We start from the raw sequence: 24,589 nt of genomic DNA on the forward strand, positions 1-24,589 counted from the left end.
TGAGATCACTATATTGTATCGGCTTGCGAGTGATTCATACATAGGTATATGTACTCTTCGTTCGTTTCTAGAGTCTAGTAGGACTCCTCCCTGTAGGGGGCAGGAAGCGCTTTCATGATTTATGGTTAGTGAAAAGATGTATAACGGTAACATCTTAGGTCTTTCAGTCGAGCTGACTAAGAAACATTTCTGAGGAGTACGGCACGTATTGAGAATCCACAGATACAGTAATGGTCTGGTATACTTCCATCAGGACGACATGGCTTGAGCCCAAAAAACGGATTTTGAGCGAAGCGAAAAATCTATTTTTGGGTAAGATGGCCATGTCGTCCTGATGGACCCACCCTGTCCCTTTAAAAAAAAAAGAAAAAAAAAAAAAAAAAAAGAAAGAAAAGGGCTGTAGGACCCCTCCCTACATACAGTATCTGTAGCACCTCGTGTATCGCTACAAGGAATACAGATGGCGCCGCGAGCGGCGCAGGGCACGCTTACGAAACGGGGAGGAGAGATGCCTTACGAACGGCTCCCCCCTTTTTCTTATCGTTTTCGTTTTCTTGCCATTTGACCCCTACGAAGTGTTAACTCTATTTGGGGTATAGATTGCTATGTGGCGTGTCAAGAATACGTCCGCTGATATTTACGATATCCCTAAGGTCTTTTTTAGGGATACTCGCTCCAGGAGTTAGAATTCTGGGTACCTTAAGGTAAATTCTCTGGGAATATCGCCGTAGTTGTAATATACCCTAGGAAGCTACCTCAAAGGAACTTCCATCAGGACGACATGGCCATCTTACCCAAAAATAGATTTTTCGCTTCGCTCAAAATCCGTTTTTTATCATACAATTTATTAGATATGTTATTTAAAATAATTTTGGTTTTGTTTTGATAATAACAGTCAATATTGATAATTTTATCTGAATAATTATATCTTAGTATGTCCATGTTCCTCCAAGTTACATTGAACTAAAGTTAGGCTTTGCAGGTTAACGAAACTTTTGTTTCACAGCTTAGAGGTTTTTAATGACATTAATATTGAAAAATAAAAAAAAATAAATGATGAAATTCTATTGTTTGACTTTGGAGAAACTTTGATTCGAGAAATGAGTATAGATATAGTAATTGATATGGACTAATATTCCTAAGTAAAATTGAACAATATGATAAATTTTAATATTTCATTATATCTCATCAAAATATATTATATCATGTATGATTAGGAAAAATATTTTTATAAAATTGAGATTATTAGATTTTGTGTCATCACTTAAGAGAGGTTAGTCTTCAATTCGCCATTGAAAAGTCAGCTACGGGCCAACCAAGGGAAAGGCCCGTGCCAACAACAAGTGTTGGCTTTAATACCCCAAGAAGAAAAGTCAGGTTTCGAGATTCAACAAGTGAGTTCTTCTATCTCTGAAAGGGGAAGAGACCATTAGGTCTTTTCCCATAATGAACATAATTATTAAGAGTAGTAACTTCTGTTCCATACTTCCTCTCTTTCTCTTCTTTCATTACAACATAATGATATAATAATAAGAATAGGGAAGTGGGGAAAAGAAGAGTACCCCTGGATACAATCTAGTTTATAGCTCAAATGCAGGTACTCGGGATGGGAAAGATTAAGGAAATAGGGAGAAAGAGAAGTACAGGAGAAGAACAAGAGAGAGGGGCAGACCCTCTTGAGATATTAGGGAATTGGTGTTAGCTAAGAAGCTAGTGGATTAATACATTTCTCTTCTTTCATAAATACCGTCACCCAATGTCCCTAATAGAAAATTATAGGGAAACGAAACTGAGGAAATTGATTCGTAATTGGAAATATCTAAACCTGGTAGACTCTTCTGTTCTTTATTTGCATTTTTCTATTTTATTTTCTTTATTATGCTATTATCTTTATCATCAACTTATAGATGAAAAGGATTCTGATGATTAAAGGGAACCTTATTGTCTTCAATTTCGTTTAAAAGCCACTCATGAAAGGCAGAGCCAATTGACAGAGACATTGCCCTATCAAGCAGGACAATGCCCTAGAGCCTCACCCTATATACATATGATCAATACCTAACCCTCTTCTCCACCCAAGCTAGGACAAAGGAGGACAGGGCAATGACTGCAGATGACTCAGCAGATAGATTTATAGGCTCTCCCAAATACCCATCCTTAGCTCAAAAGAATGGTGAAGATGCAGCGACCAAAGAAACTAACGAGTTTGAGTGGGACTCACACCCCAGTCTGATGATCACCAGACAAAGACGTTACCAACAGGCCACCAAAATTGTTCATTTGGAACAATTAGAAAATAAAGAAAATCCTTTAAGAGATTTTTGGTTTTCTGTTATGAATGTGAAGTAATGTTTCCCTTAATTGCTATCCCAATAATAACTGTTCTTCTAATTCCTCATTCATCATCATCATATTATCAGCTGAAGTCGACGAGAGAGAGAGAGAGAGAGAGAGAGAGAGAGAGAGAGAGAGAGAGAGAGAGAGAGAGAGAGAGAGAGAGAGAATTCTTTCCCAAGTTGAAACCATGATAAAGAATGACGCCAAAAAAAGACTGAATCACTAAATGGTCTCATTATTCTAACAAAGGAAAATGGATGCAGCTGAAGGTCTCCTCCATGCTCTGATTAATGGCAACTAATTCATTAGTACTGCAATAGTCAAATGTGAACAGAAGGCGTTTGAAGAAAGATAGTCCCAAATAGTTGTTTGATGTCTGTAGGCCTATTTTGTTTGTTAATTCTGGTATACAGTTTTTATTTATTGTATTATAAGTATCATATGTTCATCCCCTTTATAGCAGTCTTAACTCAGAATAAATTAAAATAAGGATAAATATTTACCCATATAGCTACCATAGATAAAACATGCATCCATAGGCCTACTCTATGTAGCCTATAGGTCTACTGCTTTCCTCATGTTAAGGGTGTGATGGAAAACAGAGGCAGCAGGAGAGTTCTAGACCTTTCTAAAATCTTCTCAGGTATTAGATAAATATATTAGTATTTGAAATTCACATTCACAATGGAAAGTTTTACTTTGAACCAAATCTACAGAGACTGAGTCGTTAATCCATAGGATTTACTTTTGAATGTTTGAGATGTGGAAATAACTGGAAAATCTGGACAAAACAAAGAATAAGAATTATTCATAATACTTTTATTTTGAGACTCAAATCTTCACCATACATTCTTATCATGAAATAGGTTTATTGGAGCCACTGAACAATTACAATGCAGTAGTTAACCCTTTGAGTGAAGAGGAAAAACTTAGTTAAGCTCCTACCAGATATAAAAACTTCTTAATAAACGTCATATTTAAATTTCATCATTTTCTATCTCTGATATTCAGTGTTTTACTCAAGAAGAAATGAAAATGAGAACATAGGAGTTTAAATTTACACAAAAATAGCCATTTATACAATAGAGTTTCCAAACAAATTGTATAGTTTGATTCTTTTCTCAAAGCACGGGCTCTTGTGTTGACATCCCGTAGAGCCTGACTCTTACATGCCCTACTGAGCGATACAGACGTTAACCTTTCCAACTTTAGTGAAACAATTTTTTGGGAATGACAAGTATATATATATATATATATATATATATATATATATATATATATATATATATATATATATATATATATATATATATATATATAGATTTTATGATTGATATTGACTAATCTTTTCTAGTAAAATTTAATTACAATATGAATTTAAGTACTTTATTTGTTGATAATTTCCTAAGTTTGGTTATATATATATATATATATATATATATATATATATATATATATATATATATATATATATATATATATATATATATATATATATATATATATATATATATATATATATATATATATATATATGTATTGTATTAAGGCTGTCATAATTTGAGGCTATATAAACATTTAATCTGTTGGGGATAAAATAATTCAAATTCGAGAATTGATAAATATAATAATGTGGATTTACCAATAAACACCAAAAATGAATGGGGATACCTTCATTAACGTGATGAAAGGGTTTGTGTATCGCCATGATCAGCAAAGCTGTACTACACAGGCCCCCAAACTAGGCTGATTTGCTGTGAGTGATCAAACTAAAGCCTCCCACCATCACCAATCCTCAGTGGCCAGCACGGTGATGAGAACTGTAGGTACTAGGCTGGCTAGGGCACTGGCCACCCATTGAGATACAACCATTCGAGTGTTATTGGGTCCTTTGACTGGGCAGACGATGCTACATTGCCTCCCTCTCTCTGGTTATGGCGCATTTTACTTTTGCCTACAAAAACACGAATAGTCTGGCCTATTCATACCCCGTTCTCCTCTGTCCTCATACACCTTAAAACACTTACAGTAGGTTACCAAATAATTCTTCTTCACTCAAGGGGTTATGGACTGTAATTGCTCAGTGGCTACTTTCCTCTTGGTAAGGGTAGAAGAGACTCTTTAGCTTTAATAAGCCCACTAAAGTATTACACCATTGTTCTCTAGTCTTGAGTAGGGCCATAGCCTCTGTACCATGACCTTCCACTGTTATGGATTAGAGTTCTCTTATTTCTCTCATTCTGGTTTCTTTTTTGGAGTTTTTATGATTTATTTGAGAAGGGTCTAATTTTACGTTACTGTTCTTGAAATATTTTATTTTGATTGTTTATTCTATTCTTGTAGTTTGTTTATTTCCTTTCCTCATTGGGCTATATTTGTTTGCTGGAGCCATTGGGGTTATAGCATTTTGCTTTCCCAACCAGGGTTATAGCTTGGCTTATAATATTAACATAGTGTTATGCAAAATACTTGAGAAAGAATTAGATAAACTGATTTTGTAAGTCCTGCAGTGAGGAGAGGGTTCCCCTGCGTGATAGGACCAGGAATCATAGCAGTCGGCCTAATCCTTAAAGTAAGAAGTTGAGGGAATTTGTCATCAAAGCCAAGTCTTATGACATTACAGAAGGTTATTCAACATGACTATACCCACAATTCCTTAAGGGAATTTTCATGGGAAACTGTCTTTCTGTTCCCACCGAAGAAAACCTCTATCGTTTGTGCATTAGATAGTCTATCCCAACAACAAGATTTGTAGGCATATGAAGCTTGGGGATGGAAGTAGTTCTTCCTACCTTTGCTTCATGGTTATATTATCAGGAAGAAAACAAATCGACTTCCTTTCAAAGATAGAAATAGACCTATTGATGTGAACACCATGAGGGAGATTCTACTGATGATCGTCGTTGTGTATTACAGCCAACTCTTCTTGTTGGCACGGGCCTTTCCCTTGGAAAAAATATATACATATATAAAATTGAAATTATTAAGTTTCATGTCACCAGTTATGAGAGGCTAGTTTCCGATCGTTCATGTCAAGTCAGCTTTTTCTACAAGAACAATACCATTGAAAGGTGAAGTAAACCATGAGGTCTCTTCCCATAATGGACATTATTATGAAAATGAGAATCTCCTCTTCCATACTTCCTCTCTTTCTCTTCATTCATAAATACCATCACACTGTACTAGCCTCCTGGCTAGTACAGTGGTAACGTGTTTGCCTCGCATTCGCGTGGGAAGAGATCGATCCCCGCCCAGGGCCGTGAGTTTAAGCTGTTTACTCGGGAGGCTACTGCTGTGGTAGGGCACCACAGTGGGGTGTTGGGCTTGCCCGGCTGACGTTCTGGTGAGCATCTATTTTGATGGAACTGGAACTAAAACCAGACACCTTTAACCTTTAACAATGATCTTACCAGAGAATTATAAAGAAACGAATCTTTGGCTAAATTTGAAATGAGGAAATGGACTCGAAATTGGAAATGTCTAAACCTGGTAGACTCTTCTGTCCTTTATTTGCAATTTTTTATACATTTTAATTCAATTTTATTATCTTTTTATTATGCCATTATATTTATCATCAACTTATAGATGAAAAGGATTCTGATGAATAGAGGGATCTTCAATTTCTTTTAAAGGCCGCTCATGAATGGCAGAGCCAATTGCTCTTGCCTTTGGGCAGCCCGTGAATCAGTGTGCCAAATCTTCAGAAAGAAAATGTGCTACAATTGTTGTGAAATTAGGCTAAATAGACCGAAAGGATGCCAGATTTTAGACTAGTGGTCAACTAAAAATTAAAAGGTTAGTGACTAATTAAAACGACAATAAACGGTATTTGACATTTTAATATTGATCAATATATATATTAGAGTAAAACAATGTTACACCCCATATTCCTCAAAATAATAATGAAAATATATCATAATTCTCCTTAAATTCAGGTTCATCATTTCTCAAAATTGGAATAAAATTACTGTTCTTCTTTTGGAAGGAATGGAATGTTTCTAATAACTAAATTAAATTAAATATCTCTTATGACCACTTACTGAATCTGCCACTGTGGATAAATATTCTTTGTACCCAATGTTTTAAGCATCTCATTTGTCGGTTCAAATTTAACACACCCGGTTTTGACACTTAAGCCACTCAGTAGCCTGCGCATATTGAATGAATGCATTTGTAAATCTTTTTCATATTCTGATATAGCTAGAATGTTGGATATAGTGAAAAATGAGTTTGTCAGGAGAATTACCCTTAAAGTGATACTAGAATACGGGACAATTATATATTAGGGTAAAGAACATTAACTTATAGGGGAGAGACTCGAAGGTCTCGTCACCTTTCAAAGATAGAGATGATTTTTTCTTCCTATATTGCGATTAAATGTCTAATCCGAATTGAAGACTAGACTCTCACAACTGGTGACATCAAACCTTAGAAATTTAATTTTATACAATTTTTTTTCAATATCCCATAATATAATATATTTTTGATAAGATATAATTGAAATATTATAAATTATTCAAAAGTTGAATTTTACTTAAGAATATTAGTCTATATCAATTATTATATTCATACTCAATCCTCGAAGCAAAGTTTCTCCAAAGTCAAACAAATAAATTTCATTTTTTTTTTCGTTAACCTGGAACTTTGAGGAACAAGATCTTATTCAGATAAAATTATCAATATTGACTGTTATTATCAAAAAAAAAAAAAAAATGGTAATTTTGTATATTATTCCATGGTGTGATTTCGCACAAGAAATATATGATTTCCTATAGCAAATAACGTGATTTAACCGATTTTGATGATCATTTCAATCGCAAACAAACAGATCAACCAATTCGGTTAGTTATAAGTTGACGAATTGGTTGATGTTATTACGAATGAAATGAATGAGAAAATCAGTTAAATCACGATATCTACTATAGGAAATCATATATTTCCTGTGCGAAATCACACAATGAAATACAATACAAATGAACCATATAAATATTAACACTGTTGATATATATACTGAGTTAAAATATTTAAACAACAGATGTAGGGGACGATAACATTAGCAACGTTACCAATGGTTGACAGAACTACCAACGTTGACGAATGGTACACAGTGTTACCAACGACACGATGACATTTCTAGAGATAGAAATGCTAAATATTTCCATACGTAAACTAAATAATTTTCCCATATAACTATTAAACAATAAATAAAAAGTACCAAAAGGCCACAGAACCTAATAAACCCACCTAACCTTGCCTAGAAGTACCCAGGTCACAAAACACGTATAATGGCTATTGAGGAATGACTTACTTTTATGAAGAAAACGTCGAAGTAGCCTATTCGGTAACCTCGAAACAGAAACTTCTCCAATCGACACTAGTTTTCGAAGATATGTCGATACCATCCATGAGGGTCTCATGGTCCGAATGTTTATGCAAAAAGTGGATGGTACATAATATTATCTTCCATGGGGGTAGACGACTTTAGTCCAAAAAAGTACCTTTATAGGCAGTAACGGTATAACCACAACGGCGTTTCTTCTTAGTTTTACGAATGATGGATTCAGAATAGCAATAAAACACGTGAATGTCTTGCCTATAAGATAAAACAGAACGGCACTAGGGGCACTTTAAACCCTGAGGAATAACGGTGTGAGATTTAAGAAAATGCTCAACATTACCTGAAGTATCCAAAAAATCACCATGGAATTGAGCCACTGCTTTTAGGTACGGAACACTGCAGCCGCTACAAGTTTCTATAACTTGCTCCATCGCAAAATACGAAAAAAGAAACCGCACTTGTCATGCAGAACACCTCACCAGGTCAAAGGTTACATCGGGAAAGGCATTGGAACAAAGGGTATGAAAAGACCGCTAATAGGGATAAAGGAAGTGTGGGGGGGGGGGGGGTAGGGAGATATCTGCATAGGCCTAGGGTGGTGATTGGTTAAGAGAAAAACAAAGAACTCTAGCGGGTAAACATGAATGAACTAAATACGGAAACTAGACCAGAGAAAGGATTTATAAGACACAGAGGAGAGAAAAAGAAATAACCAACAAAAATAAATAAAAACAATATAGGAAGGTAAAATGGAATGAACGGTAAATAATATTGAATGGGAATATAAAATGAGATGATCATACCGAGAATTAACTGGATAAAAAAAACTAGTCCAGAGTAAGTATTTATGTGCAACCAGGAAGAGATAAAGAAATAACCAAACAAATAAACCCAATATAGGAAGGTAAAATGGAATGTATGATAAATAATATTGAATGGGAATATAAAATAAGAAAATAATACGGTAATAAAAAGAGTAATTTGGGAGAGAAACTCCTGCGCAGGGGGGTTATATATGCGCAGGTCGGAAACTGGTGCAAACGAACGAACGTACAAATGGGTGCTAATGTTAGCAAGGAATGCTAACATTTGATCTACATCAGGTATGGAATGCTAACATTTAAACTACATCAGGCGTTGGCAGCACTGGTTACTGTATTACTACAAGAAATAACCTTTGAAACGGATCCTCCTAAATATATCCAGTTATACTGTTTTGTATTTTCCTACGGTTATAATAAATACAAGAAGGAAATGTATAGAGAAGAAAAGGACTGATTTACGGTTATATATCGGTTCCCCAGTATGTTTTCCCCACCCAAAACCCCGGGTTCCCAAAGGGGGTCCCCCATTATCAGAGGATATAGATAAATATATATTTCTGAAACTATTAATTTGCGACGGGAACGAGTGTTATTTTCGAAGGGAGCGTAATCTTTCCTATAAGAAAAAGTAGTTGGAATCCTAGGTTACATTGCCATGTAATAAACTACAATGAAACCAAAAAAATTATATAATGTATCTAATAAATATATACCATATAACGAATCATTACTGGACAATCTAACATGTAAGCAAGCTGCCGACGCAGGAGCCCGTGCCTTGTATAGGGTACAGCAAGTACGTTGTTAATGATGAATAAAAACCAAAAAAGCATTAAATTTTGCCCAGAGTAAATAGGAACGATTTCCATTTGTATTTGGCACATAAACAATGTACAAGCGATTGGTGTGCTCTACAACGCTCACAGTGTCACACACACACACAGGTGATGTTCGTAAGTAATGGTTCTCTATCTCCTCCCAAGTGTTGATCGGCTAGGAAGAGACTGATTAAGTTTGAACAGTAATTAACTGGGTCATTGAATTAAAAATGGAAAATCTTCACTGAGCAGTCTGATAGTTCTGTAAATCATTCTGATGAATGAATGTAATGAGGATGGTAATACGACATCTAATCTAATAATAGGTTGATCAAACATTCTTCAAACTAGTTAAGTTACACAAAGCAATAATTACACTGATGAAAGTAATGCAGTGTCTGATATAATATCAAGTCGATCGAGCATTCTACGACATTGGACATAGACATGTTAGGCATGAGATGAAAAATCAGTCTTAATGCCATTTGGGCATTTTGACAGTCCTGGATGGCCAGCCCACGGCGAGACCAATTGGTGGGATGGGATTTGCTAGTCGGTGTTGCTGGTGGGGCCAGTGGAGTTTGGTCATTCGGCATTGTGTGTATAAGCTGGCGAGTTTGGTTGGCCGGCTTTACAGGCGTGAGTGGGGGAGGTTGACCGACTGATGTTGGGTAATGTCGGTCAGTCAGCAGTTGTGGTTGGTCAGCAGGCGGGTCCAGTGGTGTTGGTACATGTCGTTTAGTTTCCTTCTGCTTGGTCGGGGCCACGCTTGCGGGTGGTTGAAGGGGTATGCCACCATAGGTTATATTTAGCAGCTCTGTCGGGGTCATAGCCGGTGCGAACTCTCTCAGGAATTTCCGGTTGCACAGCAATACTCGGCCCGAGCCATCAACCTTTACCACGTACTGGTCGTACTGCCTTACCTCGATGACTGTCCCGGTCCTGTCCCATTTGGTGGGATGTGGGCCGGTTTGATTTTGGATGCGAACATGGTCACCAACCCGTAGGGGAGGCAGACGGCGAGTGTGTTGGGACCAAGTGTTCATCATACGAACATGGCGCTTGCGTAGGGCTTCTTCCCTGGATGTCAGGGTTTTGCGCAATGTGGTGTGGGGGTTGTACTTCCCAGGAAGGATAGGGATGAGATCGCGGATCGGGTGACCGAAGACGCACATGGCTGGGGAGATTCTGGTGACTGGGTCTGGAGTGTTTCAGTACTGGAGGACTGCTTTCTGAACAGCATCTGTGTCCAGGTCTCCATTTGTCCCAGTGTTGTTAGTAATCAGGCACTTCATCGTTTTCACTCCAATTTCCGCTCTGCAATAGCTGTGTGGGAATGCTACTGACGACAGTCGGTGGTGGACACCCCAGTCTCTCAAGAACCTACGTGTTTCGGTTACCGTGAATTCTGGCCCACCATCGCTGGCAAGTTCCTCAGGAATTCCGTACGTGACGAATGCACGGCGCAGGTTGTTAATTAGTCCTTTGGCACCACAGGTAGACTTTGATATAAGTGGCCAGTTTGAGTATCGGTCCACAATTACCAGGTATTGGGCGCCCTTGTGAGTGAAGTAGTCAGCACACATCGACTGGAATGGGTAAACAGGCAAGACAGGTGGGGTAAGGGGGGGGGATGGTTTGGGGGGGCCATGCGATGGCAATCCTCAAAGTTATCTCTAGTTGCCTGTATGTCTGCGGTAATGCCTGGCCAGTACACTGATGCCTCTGCACGAGCAGTCATCATGGAAATGCCCTGATGTGCCGAATATAACGCGGATAGGAAACCCTGGCAAAAGCACGTGGGGACGATAACACGATCTTTGAACAATGAGACACCATCGAAGGTGGTGAGCTTGTTCCGTAGGTGGTAGTACGCACGGAGGTGTTGTGGCATGTCATCTTTTAACGTCGGGAACCCATGTTCGATGAGCTCTGTGAGCGCATGAAGGGCGGGATCGCTTGCTGTAGATTCCCATACACGGTCCCAGGTGACCGCTGGAAGGGAATCTATGGTTGTGAGGTATGCGGGCTCTTCAATCCTGCATGTGTCACAGTCCCTCATGCGTATGCCGGCAAGGATATCGTGGTGGACCGACGGTATGGAGTGGTCGCAGACTGATGCATTGTCGTCAGGGTGATACAGTTTTTCTGGGTTGGTGTCACCTCTTGGATGACGTGAAATGGCGTCAGCTGCTTTGTTGCGCATTCCTGGCACGTTTACGATGTGGAAGCGGTAGCGCAGTGTCTTCTCTTTTAGGTTGCACAGGCAGGGATTCGGGATGTCATCCAGGGATTCGTTCCCCAACACCTTTAATAGTGGCTTGTGATCTACCGCAATGACCAGGTTTGAGCAGCCGAGGACAAAGTAGCGTGATTTGTCAAGGGCATCGGCTACCGCCAGGGCTTCCCCTCTATCGTGGCATACCTGGATTCGGCTGGGTGCGTGAAACGACTCCCGACTAGGGTCACATCCCAACTGTCGCGGCAGCAGATTGGCTTGTCTGTTGGGCATTGGCAATGTTTTTGGAACAGCCAGAATCCGATGCCTTCTTTAGACCAATCGGTCGCAAGGCATGTCGGCTTAGTTTTGTCGAAGATGCGCACCTCATTGGTAATTTCATCTACAATGGCCTCTTTAGATGCTTGAAATGCGCTTTCAAGATCGTCGGTCCACGTAAATGCCTTGTCGGGTTTCAGTAGCTCGCGGAATGGGAGCATGCGCTCAGCCATACTGAAAGCATAAGACACTTGGTTTACTAGGCCAAACCACAATCGAGCGTCGGTAATGTTCTTCGGGCGTGGGAAGTCTGATATTGCTGCAGGTATTTCGCACAAGGGCGCACACTGTCCATTGAGATGGTGAAGCCGGCGAATTCTACCTCGCGACAGCCAAATAAATTTATCGGGATTGAGGGTGATGCTGCTTCTCCTGCAGACGTCGAGCCAGGTGGCTGCCTGGTAGAAGCTTTCCTCAATAGTGTCGGCCCACAGTAATGTGTCATCAACGCATTTCGTCATGTCATAGACGTCGGATACTATCTAATCATACCGCCTTGAGTAGCTATCGCCTGATGCGGCATAGCCTTGTGGGGCGACACAGTATCGATATCTGCCCCAGGGTGTGATAAAGGTGGTCATGTGGCGGTCATCCTTGTGCAGTGGTACACAGTGGTATCCATTCCAGGCATCCAACACTGTTTTTAGTTTCCCCGGTGGGACACAACGGGCCTGATGAAAGGGCGATTGGGTGTGGTGTGTTTCGCGAGTGGCATGAGCATTGAGAGCCTGAAGGTCTACCGTCCTTCTAGGCTTGCCCGTCTTCTTGGCGCAGACTACCATTCTGTGGCACCATATCACCGGCTCTCCTACGGGCACTAGCTCGATAACTCCCATTTTGACGTCTTGGTCCAGACCTGCTTTCACGATTTCTTGCCAGTGTAACGCTACTGGAATGGGGGTGTGATGGGCTACGGGCTTAGCATCTGAGTCAACCATCAAGCGCATCGGTGGGCCCTCCACCATGGGGAGGGGCTGGTGGACGCACTTGTTGAATGGGCTGGAGGCATAAAGTTCTTTCAGGTATTGTTGAATGGCTTCCCTGTTACCTTCCGTGGCCGGCATGGGATTACACGTAGGTTTAGGTGGGGAGGCCGTGCGCCGAGGACAATTGCATTTAGATGTCACGCCATTGTCACATGTATCATTTTACGGTGTACAATTGTCTGTGGTTGCCGCACTGCACGACATCTCACCCAGTGTGGGGAAGTCCTTGGAGATTATGCCAAGATCGACGCAGGCGCTGCGTGACAAGAACACTGTCGGTCGAATCTGTGACGTACACTATTTGCCGAGATTCGGTTTGCGGATCTTCGGCGTGTGTTCCGCGGAATCGGACGATGACTGCCCCTAAGATACGGATATCTTGTTTATTCGCCGCCTTCATTCTCATCGAGACTGAGAGCAGGTCCGCGGTCGTCAGGCCCATTTGCTCGATAAAGTTAACCCCGACCAGACAACTCTGGCAACCGGTGTCCGCTATGGCAGGGAGTGTTGCAGGTCTTGCGCGCTTGACCGGTCTGAATCCCAGGGCAAGGTAATCCCTGCATGGATGCTGAGTCGGAGATTTATGAATGGCTGCGGTTGGGAGTTCCGCCTGAGCCATCTGTCGCACATGTTGTCATACAGGTGATGATATAGTGCTAGTAACTGTTCACCGTCGATCGTTCGGATATCTGACATGGCACACAACTCTACGAATGCTACCGTCTGTTCGTCACACGCGTCTGTGTTGGCGGATTCAACCACTGATTTACTCCGGCATATTCACGCTATGTGGTTATAACGATTACATTTGCGGCACTTTCTACTGTAAGCCGGGCACTCAGTCTTCCTAATTCGCCAGGGCGCATTCTTGCCATGGCCCTTCTCACCACAGTACCCGCAAACAGCTTGTCTTCCACCGTCAATTGCATCTGTCTGACATGCATCACCCCTGTTTACCTGGTTTTGGCACTTGATGCGGCGATAGGAGCTGGTGACAGCCTCCGCGCCATGACTGTGGGTGTCCAGCAATCGGGACGCAGACTGCTTACCAGACTCTTTCGCTTCGATGAACCTGATCGTTTCCTCCAGTGACATCTCCTGCCGCTGGTCGCTAAGTAGATCCAGCTGGATGTCCTGGTCGGTGATACCTCGTGCAAGCACGTCTTTGATCACGTCGTCCACAAAGTTTACGCTTAGTCCGCATATGCACCTCCTGTCGTATTTGCACGTGTTTGCTTTGGCCTTCACGCGGGCGTGAAATGTCCGTATCGGGTCCTCGCGGCCCTGTCGCATGTTTGAGAGAGCCGCCTGCGCCACCATTGCATTCTCCCCGTGCACCGCGAGGGCTTTTATCGCACTGAGCACCGCATCCTCCGATTCGCCTACCAGGCTCCTCCCCGCGGCGCTGGTGATGTCCTTGCGTAGGCTCTCCTCACAACATTCAAGGAGCTGTACCACAACATCATCGCCTTTGAGCCCGGTTCCCTTGCGGTATTCGCCCCAGCGAGTGCAAGCCGCTGATATCGTTGGGTGCTTGAGTTTTTCAACCTTGGTGCTTGGCGGGTGGTATTGAGCTACTGGGCCCTGGGCATGAGTCGTTGTGTGTGCTTTCAGGAGTGCTGTGGTAATGATGGGCTCTGTGGATGCCTCAGTTCGATAGGTGCATCCAGGCACTGGGGAACCAATGCTTTGTGCAGCCAGTTTGCTGCTTATCACTGTGAATTACCTACCAGGGTATTACTGACAGGGTGAGTCACTTTAATCACTGTAAACCATTTGGGTACTACTGACCTTTTGAGTCCTTTTAGCTGTATTCATGTTCTCCACAAGTTTGCGGGTTTGTTCATATCGTCGTGTAGGGACACACAATCATATAGATCTAGTAACAGACTTAACTTTAATACACAGCAACACTGTTCTTGACAATTCCTGGTTGCATTAGATTCAAGTCCGTTCACTTTTGTTATGGCCACATTTAGTTTATCCTCGGCTGGCACTAGTCACCACATTATCGATCAGCTCATTGCATCACTTACAATAATGTCTTTTAACAATGACTTCTCCCTCGGATCGTTTGTAAATAAATAGGAACGATTTCCATTTGTATTTGGCACATAAACAATGTACAAACGAGCTACAAGCGAGGGGTGTGCTCTAAAATGCTCACAGTGTCACACACAGGTGACGTTCGTAAGTAATGGTTCTCTATAGAGCAAAAGCTCGTAAGTAAAAGCAGAAGCTCAAGACAGCCTCAAGTAGCAAATGCTTAAGCAAAAATAAATTGCTTGATAACATGTGATTAATAATTATCACCATTTGCTACCTTTTACTTGATGGACTTGTAGCCTTTGCTTAGGGCTAAAATTTTCAATTTAACTCCTGTCCTTCCTGGCCAACCGAGTTATACTCTCGCCATGTCTGTTCCAGGTTTAAAACATTTTAGAAGGGAGTTGTGCCCTTTTAGAGCTCGGTATTGTAGGCTACAGAGCTCTACTGCAAGGACATATCCAGATGTGACTGCCAAATATGCAAAAGTGACTCCAACTACAGCAATAAGACAACTCGCCTAGTTAACTGGTACCAGACATGTGTTAAAAGTGCCCACAAAAATATATGACAGCAAGCTATCCACAGCCAACATAGCTCAGCCTTCTCAGAAGTCAACTGCCACAAAGTTGGATCTGCCCTCTTCAGGATCCCATGCAACACAGCAATCACGATCACCCACAGCACAAGATCCACTCACGGTGTCTAGCCCCCTCTCCACTACCATAGAGACGGAGAAATCCACTTCCAAGGCCCTAGCTACCTTACCCCCAAAGAACACCACTATCTGGACTGCAACTGCCCAGATTGCCTCCCACAGCCACTGAAAATGCCTCTGCTATGTTGTCCAGCTCTCCTCCATCATCCTAGCCTGAAACCAAAAACACTGAGAAGAAACCTTTTTGTCATTCAAGCTAACACCAACAGAAAATAACACATCATTTGCTGCAGTTTCTGCCCTGGTAGACTCAAAGCCCAGCATCCAAATCACTGTCGGACTGAACCGCAAGGATGAACTCGTCACCACCCCTGACGATCAAGAAAGTGTTAGCCTCGTACAGATGGAATGCTCCCTGGTACTCTTTGATCCAGTAAAGAAGCAGAAGAAGGCAGTCCTCAGCTATCCAGCGACTATGCCTCTACCCTCCATCACCTCCCTCAGCTACATTGCAGATGCGGAGGATGCCAGAATAAACTCAAGACTGCATCAAACAAAGTTATCGCTACTTTCATAAGTCAAATCCCACCTTCTCTCAACCTTGGAATTAAGGGAACCTTTCCCATCCAAGATTATACATCTGTGCCACTTTAGTATTATTCTTGGCAGTGTTATGGGCACTATCACAAAGATTTGCAGAAGCCCCAACATTTGCAGTATCTGTAGCAAATTTCACCCGACCCACATATGCATCAATGCCTACAAGGGAGGGAAGGAAACCCTTCCCAATTGTGCCCTCTCTCATCATGCCTAGAGCAGGAGGTGCCCAGAGCATCTGAGAAGGATTACATCTCTGAAAGACAACTCACAGCGAAGCCCATCTGAAGCACCATCGCAGCTGGCCAAACCTCCGATGAGCACCTCGACAGAGGCCTCAATAACAACCTAAACCTTTAATCCTTAACTTTCCAGCACTAACATCTTCCCTTAATCTTTCTCCTTTCCATCCTAGCCAATCGCTCATCCAGAATATAGAGTCCTTGTCTTTAGAAGACCATATTCCCATAGCCCTTCCCATTTTCTTCAAAGTCCTATCCCTCTTCAAAGCTCGAATCCTTTTCAACACCCAGTCAAATACTCTTTTCCCCCAAGTCTCAGCTCCTGAGCCTTGAACGGAGATAAGTTCTTCACTTCTAATTGCTCCTTTCTCTCCTACTCATAATTCTTCCAACTCCTCTTCCAGTCTCTTCTACTCACTTTGACTCGCTGCTATACAACTTTTTCTGCCACTATGATTCTTCCTTTTGGATCCATGAAGAGCCTGGTTTTTGTAGTGCCAGAAGCCTGCATTGTTAGGCCCAGTATAAGAAAAAGGGAAATTGTTCTCCTCCAGTTACGCTCTTCGAGCAACTGCAAAAATCAAGTGTGCTCTCTTTAAGTGCATCTTTTTAATGTCAGCCAAACTACTCATGGAGTCTATTACTGCTATTCTAAGAGCTGTTCCGGGCAATCTGGTAAAAACTAGCCACCTATTGAGATACTACTGCTAGAGAGTTATTGGGTCCTTTGAATGGCCAGACAGTACTACATTGGACTCCTTTCTAGGGTTACGGCTAATTCTCCTTAGACTACACATTCACCGAATAGTCTGGCCTATTCCCTCCACATTCTTCTTTCTCCTCATACACATGACAACACTGAGATTACCAAATAAATTTTCTTCACTCAATGGGTTAACTACTGTATTGTAATTGTTCAGTGGCTACTTCCTTCTTGGTAAGAGTAAAAGAGACTCTTTAGCTATGGCAAGCAGCTCTTCTACGAGAAGGACACTCAGTGATCAAATGATTGTTCTTTAGTCTTGAGTAGTGCCATAGCCTCTGTACCATGGTCTTCCACTGTCTTGGGGTAGAGTTCTCTTGCTTGAGGGTACATCCGGGATGTTGTTCTATCTTATTTCTCTTCTCTTTTTTTGAAGTTTTTATTCTATGTATAAAATATCTTATTTTACTTCTTCAATGCTTTTTGTAGTGTATTCATTTACTTGTTTACTTTCCTCGCTGAGCTATTTTTCCCTGTTGGAGCCCTTGGGCTTATAGTATCTTGCTTTTCCAAATAAGGATGTAGCTTATGGGTAGTAATAACGATGATAATAACTGTCAAAAATCTCTATCTAATTGTAACTATTTACTGGAAGAACTGTGTTCTCTCTGGGATGCCATGTTCAGTGGGTAGTCAAGTTGGGTGGATGCAAACATACGAACGAACGTAACAAGAGCTGCTCTGAGCCCTTTTACATCAACAAACAACTTATAATAAAAAAGCTTTAAGTATTTGGATTACTTTTTTCTCTGTTATTAAGCATTTGTGAACACTGTGTATTGAGAAAAATAAATGTTTCCTTTTCTTCTGTTTTACCAAAGAAAAAATGTAAACTATGACGTAGGAGGTGGGCTGGATTTAGCCTAAATAGCCGCTTTTATGATTGCATAAATAATAACAAAAAAATTTAGTTGTGATTCTCTATAAAAGAAAATTTCGTTTAATTACTTAATGAACCTGACTCTTATATTATGACTTATGGAACATAGAAGACGTCAACCTGGTCTACTTGGAGAAATATTACTTTGAAAATGAATACAATAATTATATAGATATAATAACTAATATTGACTGATATCTCTTTTAATGTGATAAAATTAAATACATCGTGATTTTCTATAATAAATACATTGTTGTGTAAAACATACCATAAAATTTATAGCCTATATAAAAGTGTAATGTCACCAGTTGCGAAAGGTACCGGCCAACCAAGGGAAAGGCCCGTGCCAACAACAAGTGTTGGCTTTAACCCTGGATAGGTACGGTCCTCGGACACCCCTTTAAGGGTATACTCGGACGCGAACGACCCCGACGCCAAAAAAAATTCTTGAAAAATCAGTTTTGCAGTAACCTCCTTTTTTCTTTTGCCAAAAAAAAACTTCAATGAATGCTTAAAACAACTGTAAAGATAAATACTACTCATCTGCAGAAAAACTATTTATTATAAATATTTTAAAAAATTAAGTAGAAAAAAAAAAAGACCTGACATAAAAATTCATAAAAAAAATGTTTATACATATATACACAAATCCTTTTAGGAATTGATTCTTGAATGTTTAGGACACATCTTGATGTATTTTGGATGAAGTCAGACCCATGGAGGTGAAGATCTGAAATGAGAAAAAAAGGGTAACTTTTTTTGGCCAAAAAAATTGTCCGAATTTCATGAATTTTTTTGGGTACCCAAATGAAATAGGAAGTGGCTAATTTTTTTAGGGAATAAACATATGTTATCCTAAAATAGAAATATGTAAAAAAATCTTCATTATTTTGTAAATTACATTTATATCAGGGGCCATATCTAAAGGTAATTTTTTGAGTACTTGGAAATTTCGTAAAAAAATACATATATTTAATATATAATATGATATTTATGCAGGTAAAAATATACGAAAATATCACAAATTCTATAGGGAACAAGAATATATATAGATAGGGCAGCTTACGCTTCGGATATGTCCACAAAATGGCCGCCAACCACACTGACTCAGACTCCCTAATCTGCCACTTGAAATGTAGGAAGGGTATGTCAATTTCAAGGTGTTATTTACTAATCTAATTATTATTGGATATGCATAAAAATTGTATGGTGGGTTGCTGGATAATTGTCGATTATTTTACGACTATAAAATTAAAATTCTGACCCAAAAAATTTTTTTTGAAGGGAAATAAAATCGAAAAAAAAAAATGTAAAACAATATTTTAGCTAAAAAAATTTGATGATATTCAATAAAAAAAAAAAAGTAAACAAAATTTTCCGACAAATAAACATCTAGAGGAATCATTACTCTGTGATAGTTCCTTAGTACGTAGTAATTTTGAAAGAATTGGGAAAAAACGAAAAAATGGCAATCACCGGAAAATCGAACACATACCTATATATACGCCATATCTGGCTAAAAAAAAAGATAGGCATGGGTAGCCAGATCATCTAGAAACACTTTCCAACACTATAAAAATATAAGTTTTGCGACACTACTTGCCAATTCCTTACGGTAACATGACTAAGCAAAAAAATGCAAAACAAATAAAAAGGGGCACTCGTGGTAAAATGGCCATTCTAATATACGGCATTTCAGAAAAAAAAAAATTTCAGCCACGTGCTAGGCAAACCATCAAGGCATATTTTCCGACAAATAAACATATAAATGAAATATTACTCTGTGATAGTTCCTTAGTACGTAGTAATTTTGAAAGAAATGGGAAAAAACGAAAAAATGGCAATCACAGGAAAATCGAACACATACTTATATATACGCCATATCTGGCTAAAAAAAAAATAGGCATGGGTAGCCAGATCATCTAGAAACACTTTCCAACACTATAAAAATATAAGTTTTGCGACACTACTTGCCAATTCCTTACGGTAACATGACTAAGCAAAAAAATGCAAAACAAATAAAAAGGGGCACTCGCGGAAAAATGCCCAACATTCTAATATACGGCATTTCAGATAAAAAAAAAAGACATGCACCTGTTAGCCCAACCATCAAGGCACACTTTCTAACACATAAACATGAAAAAAAAATCAATAATATACGGCAATTCCTTACTACGTAGTAAATTTTTACAAATATTGAAAAAAAAACAGAAATTGGCAACCGCAGTTAAATACCCAATATACCAATAACTACGTCGTATCTGACAAAAACAAAATCACGCATGGGTAGCCAGATCATCTAGACACACTTTCCAACATTAAAAAAGCAAAAGTTTTACGACACTATTTCGCAATATCTTACGGAAAAATGACTTGGCAAAAAAATTAAAAAAAATTAAAAAGGGACACTCGCGGTAAAATGCCCGACATTCTAATATACGACATCTCAGATAAAAAAAAAGACATGCACGTGTTAGCCCAACCATCAAGGCACACTTTCTAACACATAAACATGAAAAAAAAATGAATAATATACGGCAATTCCTTACTACGTAGTAATTTTTACAAATATTGAAAAAAAAACAGAAATTGGTAACCGCAGTTAAATACCCAATATACCAATAACTACGTCGTATCTGACAAAAACAAAGTCATGCATGGGTAGCCAGATCATCTAGACACACTTTCCAACACTAAACAAGCTAAAGTTTTACGACACTATTTGGCAATATCTTACGGAAAAATGACTTGGCAAAAAAATGAAAAAAAATGAAAAAGGGGCACTCGCGGTAAAATGGTCCTCGTGGTGATGAACGACATTTTAACTAAAAAAAAAAACATGCACATGGTAGCCAAACAATCCACCAAGACTTTCCACAACTGATAACCTATACAAGTTGCACCATTCTACGACAATTTCATAATACGTAATAACTTTGATAATTATGCAAACTACCTCAGAAGGGTAAACTCGGACGCGAACGACCCCGACGCGTCTCAGAAATCGGGGAAGGAGTACAGCTACAGCAATGCACATCTGGACACTACTAGAGCGTGTAGGGGAGACACCTCCTGCAGGTCGAACACCCACAAATTCAGTCACAGGGGTGAGTCACGTGAGAAAAACCTGTTTTTTTTTTACGCTCGGGGTCGCAAACGACCCACCGTACCTATCCAGGGTTAATACCCCACCAACCAGTGATATCTTTTAATTATCCTGTTTTTCTTTGTTTAATCATAAATCCTTATCCTTCTATCCTTAAATCCCTTTCGTTTCACTATCCCAATGTATTCCTTTTGTGATAACAGGTATATCAATAAAAGTTATTGATATATAGGTTAAAACAAAATCTATGCAGAAACGAAAACTCTTCCTTGCGTGTGTGCGTCGTCCTCTATCCCCTTCCCCTATCCCCTACTTACATCCTTCCCCCATCCCTCCATACCCGACCACCTCCCATCCACCGATGACGTAATGTTGGTCTGGTTTCTACGATTTATTCGAACTTATTCTATTCTCTCTCTCTCTCTCTCTCTCTCTCTCTCTCTCTCTCTCTCTCTCTCTCTCAACTAACGTAAAATTAACTCCTTTCATTAATTTTAGTTTTGATCTCCTTTTTATAATTTAAATAGTTAGATTCGTATAAAAATCGCCAAATATCATTATTCAGATAGTACCATCCCCGTTTCCTCTCCCTCCCCCTCCCCCCCCCCCCCCATTCACTAACTCGAGAATTAGCGTAAAAAGTTTTGCTGGTTTTTATTTTAGCTTATCATTAATATCTTTTTTCTTCCAGATTTTCTATATAAATTAGCTTGACGATTAATTAGTAATAATTCTTAACTATACCTTTATAATATTCTCTGTCATTCCCCCCTATTTTCCCCCTCCTCTCACTTACTTCCTATCGCCTTTTTCGCGATTTAACATAAAATTTTGTCACTACAGTCACTACACTACATCTAAAAATAGCCCGCTGTCGACACAACCTCCCTTCCTCTTTCTATTTAAGCAAACCTTTCTTTCTCTAGTTTTAATCGCCGATTCTTTCTTTAAATTAACATTCTATTACTATTGAATTTCTAACTTTTGCTAGTTCCCTCCCCCTCTGCTAGCACTCTTTCTATATTAGCGATCTCTAATGCTTAAATTTTCCCTGGGATGGTTTACGCCCTTCTTCTGCCTCCAACTAAATTACTTTTCATTCATTCCCTGGTTTCTTCTACTTCCATGGGACTCCCTGCTATAACACTTTTTCTTTTACTTGATAGACTTTGTCTATCACAAGTTTCTCTTCTCAAGGGATAGTTTACGCCCTTCTTCTGCCTCCAACTAAATTGCTTTTCATTAATTCCCACGATCTTCTACTCCGGTGGGACTATCTGCTATTACACTTTCTCTCTGACTTGATAGACTCTGTCTATCTTATTTTTCCTTTTCGTGGACCTAGAAAGGAGTCTCCATCCCGGTGTACCGGTTTCAAATTACCCCCTCCAAATCTTACCCCCCCCCCGGTAGTTTGAAACCGTATTCAGACTACCGGGGGGAGGGGGGGAGGGGGTAACTTGAAACCGGTTTCAAGCTACCCCCCTGGTTTCAAATTACCCCCCTCATTTTTGCGCTGGATCTCATCATTTATGAATATTAATATATTGCTTTTGATCAGGGTCAACACAATCATTAGGTTATATGTATATACATGTATTGTTCCACCTATTGGTATCGTTTATTAATATCCAGCCTTTATCCGTTTTATGTTTATATCTTAGCTAATACATGTCAGAAATTCCGTTACCAGTCATGGGCGCATATTTTTCTGAGACAGGGAGACGAGGTGGAATTTGATTTTGAAATATTACATAATTATACTGCAAGCAAATATTATATAAGGTATAATCAACATATTGATCATATATATATAGATATATATATATATATATATATATATATATATATATATATATATATATATATATATATGTGTGTGTGTGTATATATATATATATATATATATATATATATATATATATATATATATATATATATATATATATATATATATATATATATATATATATATATATATAGATTTTGTATGTGTGCGTGTATATATATATATATATATATATATATATATATATATATATATATATATATATATATATATATATATATATATATATATGTGTGTGTATATATATATATATATATATATATATATATATATATAAATATATATATATATATATATAGATTTTGTATGTGTGCGTGTATATATATATATATATATATATATATATATATATATATATATATATATATATATATATATATATATATATATATATATATATATATATATATGTATGTTGTAAATACTATATCATTCATGATATCTGTAAATAATTGACACTTTCAATAAAGCTAGATTGTAAGCAATTATAACAGTTTTAATAAAACAAGATGCATTACATGCTGTTTGCTTCTACTGTACTTACATTGGTTGTTTGTATACGAAAACACCTGGACTACGGTGAAGTCGTTACACTTTATAGCCCTCTATGGATGACATTGAACACAACTTGTATTAATCTCACAACTGTTGTTACTGATTTTAGCCTAAAGGCAGGCAGCTGTGTGTTATCATGGGCTAAATCTAATACTATTTAAACCATCTTCTAGAGTAGTACGGGATGGATTCGTGTATGGATTTTTTTTCCCTGTTGTTGATCTCGAAATGGAAAATTATTGAAAAACTGAGTGATAAAATGTTCAAGAATTTTACCTGAAATGTATCATGAAAAAAAAAAGACCTCGCAGCATAGTCACCTGTACATTTCCATGCGGTTAATATAAGATTTCTGCCGCTTTGTCATAGCTCCATTCTTTCTTATTACTCATTTCATCAAATGACAAAACAGCAATACCTAGAAATCGAGACTTCATACCATCTTTAAAGTCCTCTGGTTTAAATTGAATCGAGCTGACAGTAGCTTACACAACGTTAATTCTGTCTGCACGACAACATGAATGTTGGTAATTTATATTTGGGCTTTTATTTTTCACGTGCATAGCATCCAAATACTACGAAGTTACTATGCATTATCACTGACAGAATATATGAATAAACAAAAAGATATAAGGACACAAGGAGTTCTATTGTTATATTGCATCTATGGGTATAGTCAAACCATTTTATGAGCAAACTCGGAGCCCAATAGCGGCATTGCCAATTCTCTTGGGTCATTTTGAAAGCACACCTGGCTTGACCGCTTTAATCTATGGGTGAGCCAAGGAAAGGAGAAAAGGGTCAGCCAATTAGTCATTCACCCGGATTTGAACGGTCTAAGAATATAATCTTTTAATTTGATACTCTCTCCAAATTGTTTCCTTCGCTCTTTTTGTTTGCAACCACGTGCTGACAAATCGAAACTCTTTAATATAACAAAGAGCAAAATTGTTATAAAACGATTATCATACTAACAGAAATAATCTTAATTTTGATATCAAATGAATTCAGTTCTCAATTCTGATTGATTATT

Source organism: Palaemon carinicauda, chromosome 25 (assembly GCF_036898095.1).
Source record: "Palaemon carinicauda isolate YSFRI2023 chromosome 25, ASM3689809v2, whole genome shotgun sequence".
In the NCBI taxonomy this organism is placed as follows: domain Eukaryota; kingdom Metazoa; phylum Arthropoda; class Malacostraca; order Decapoda; family Palaemonidae; genus Palaemon; species Palaemon carinicauda.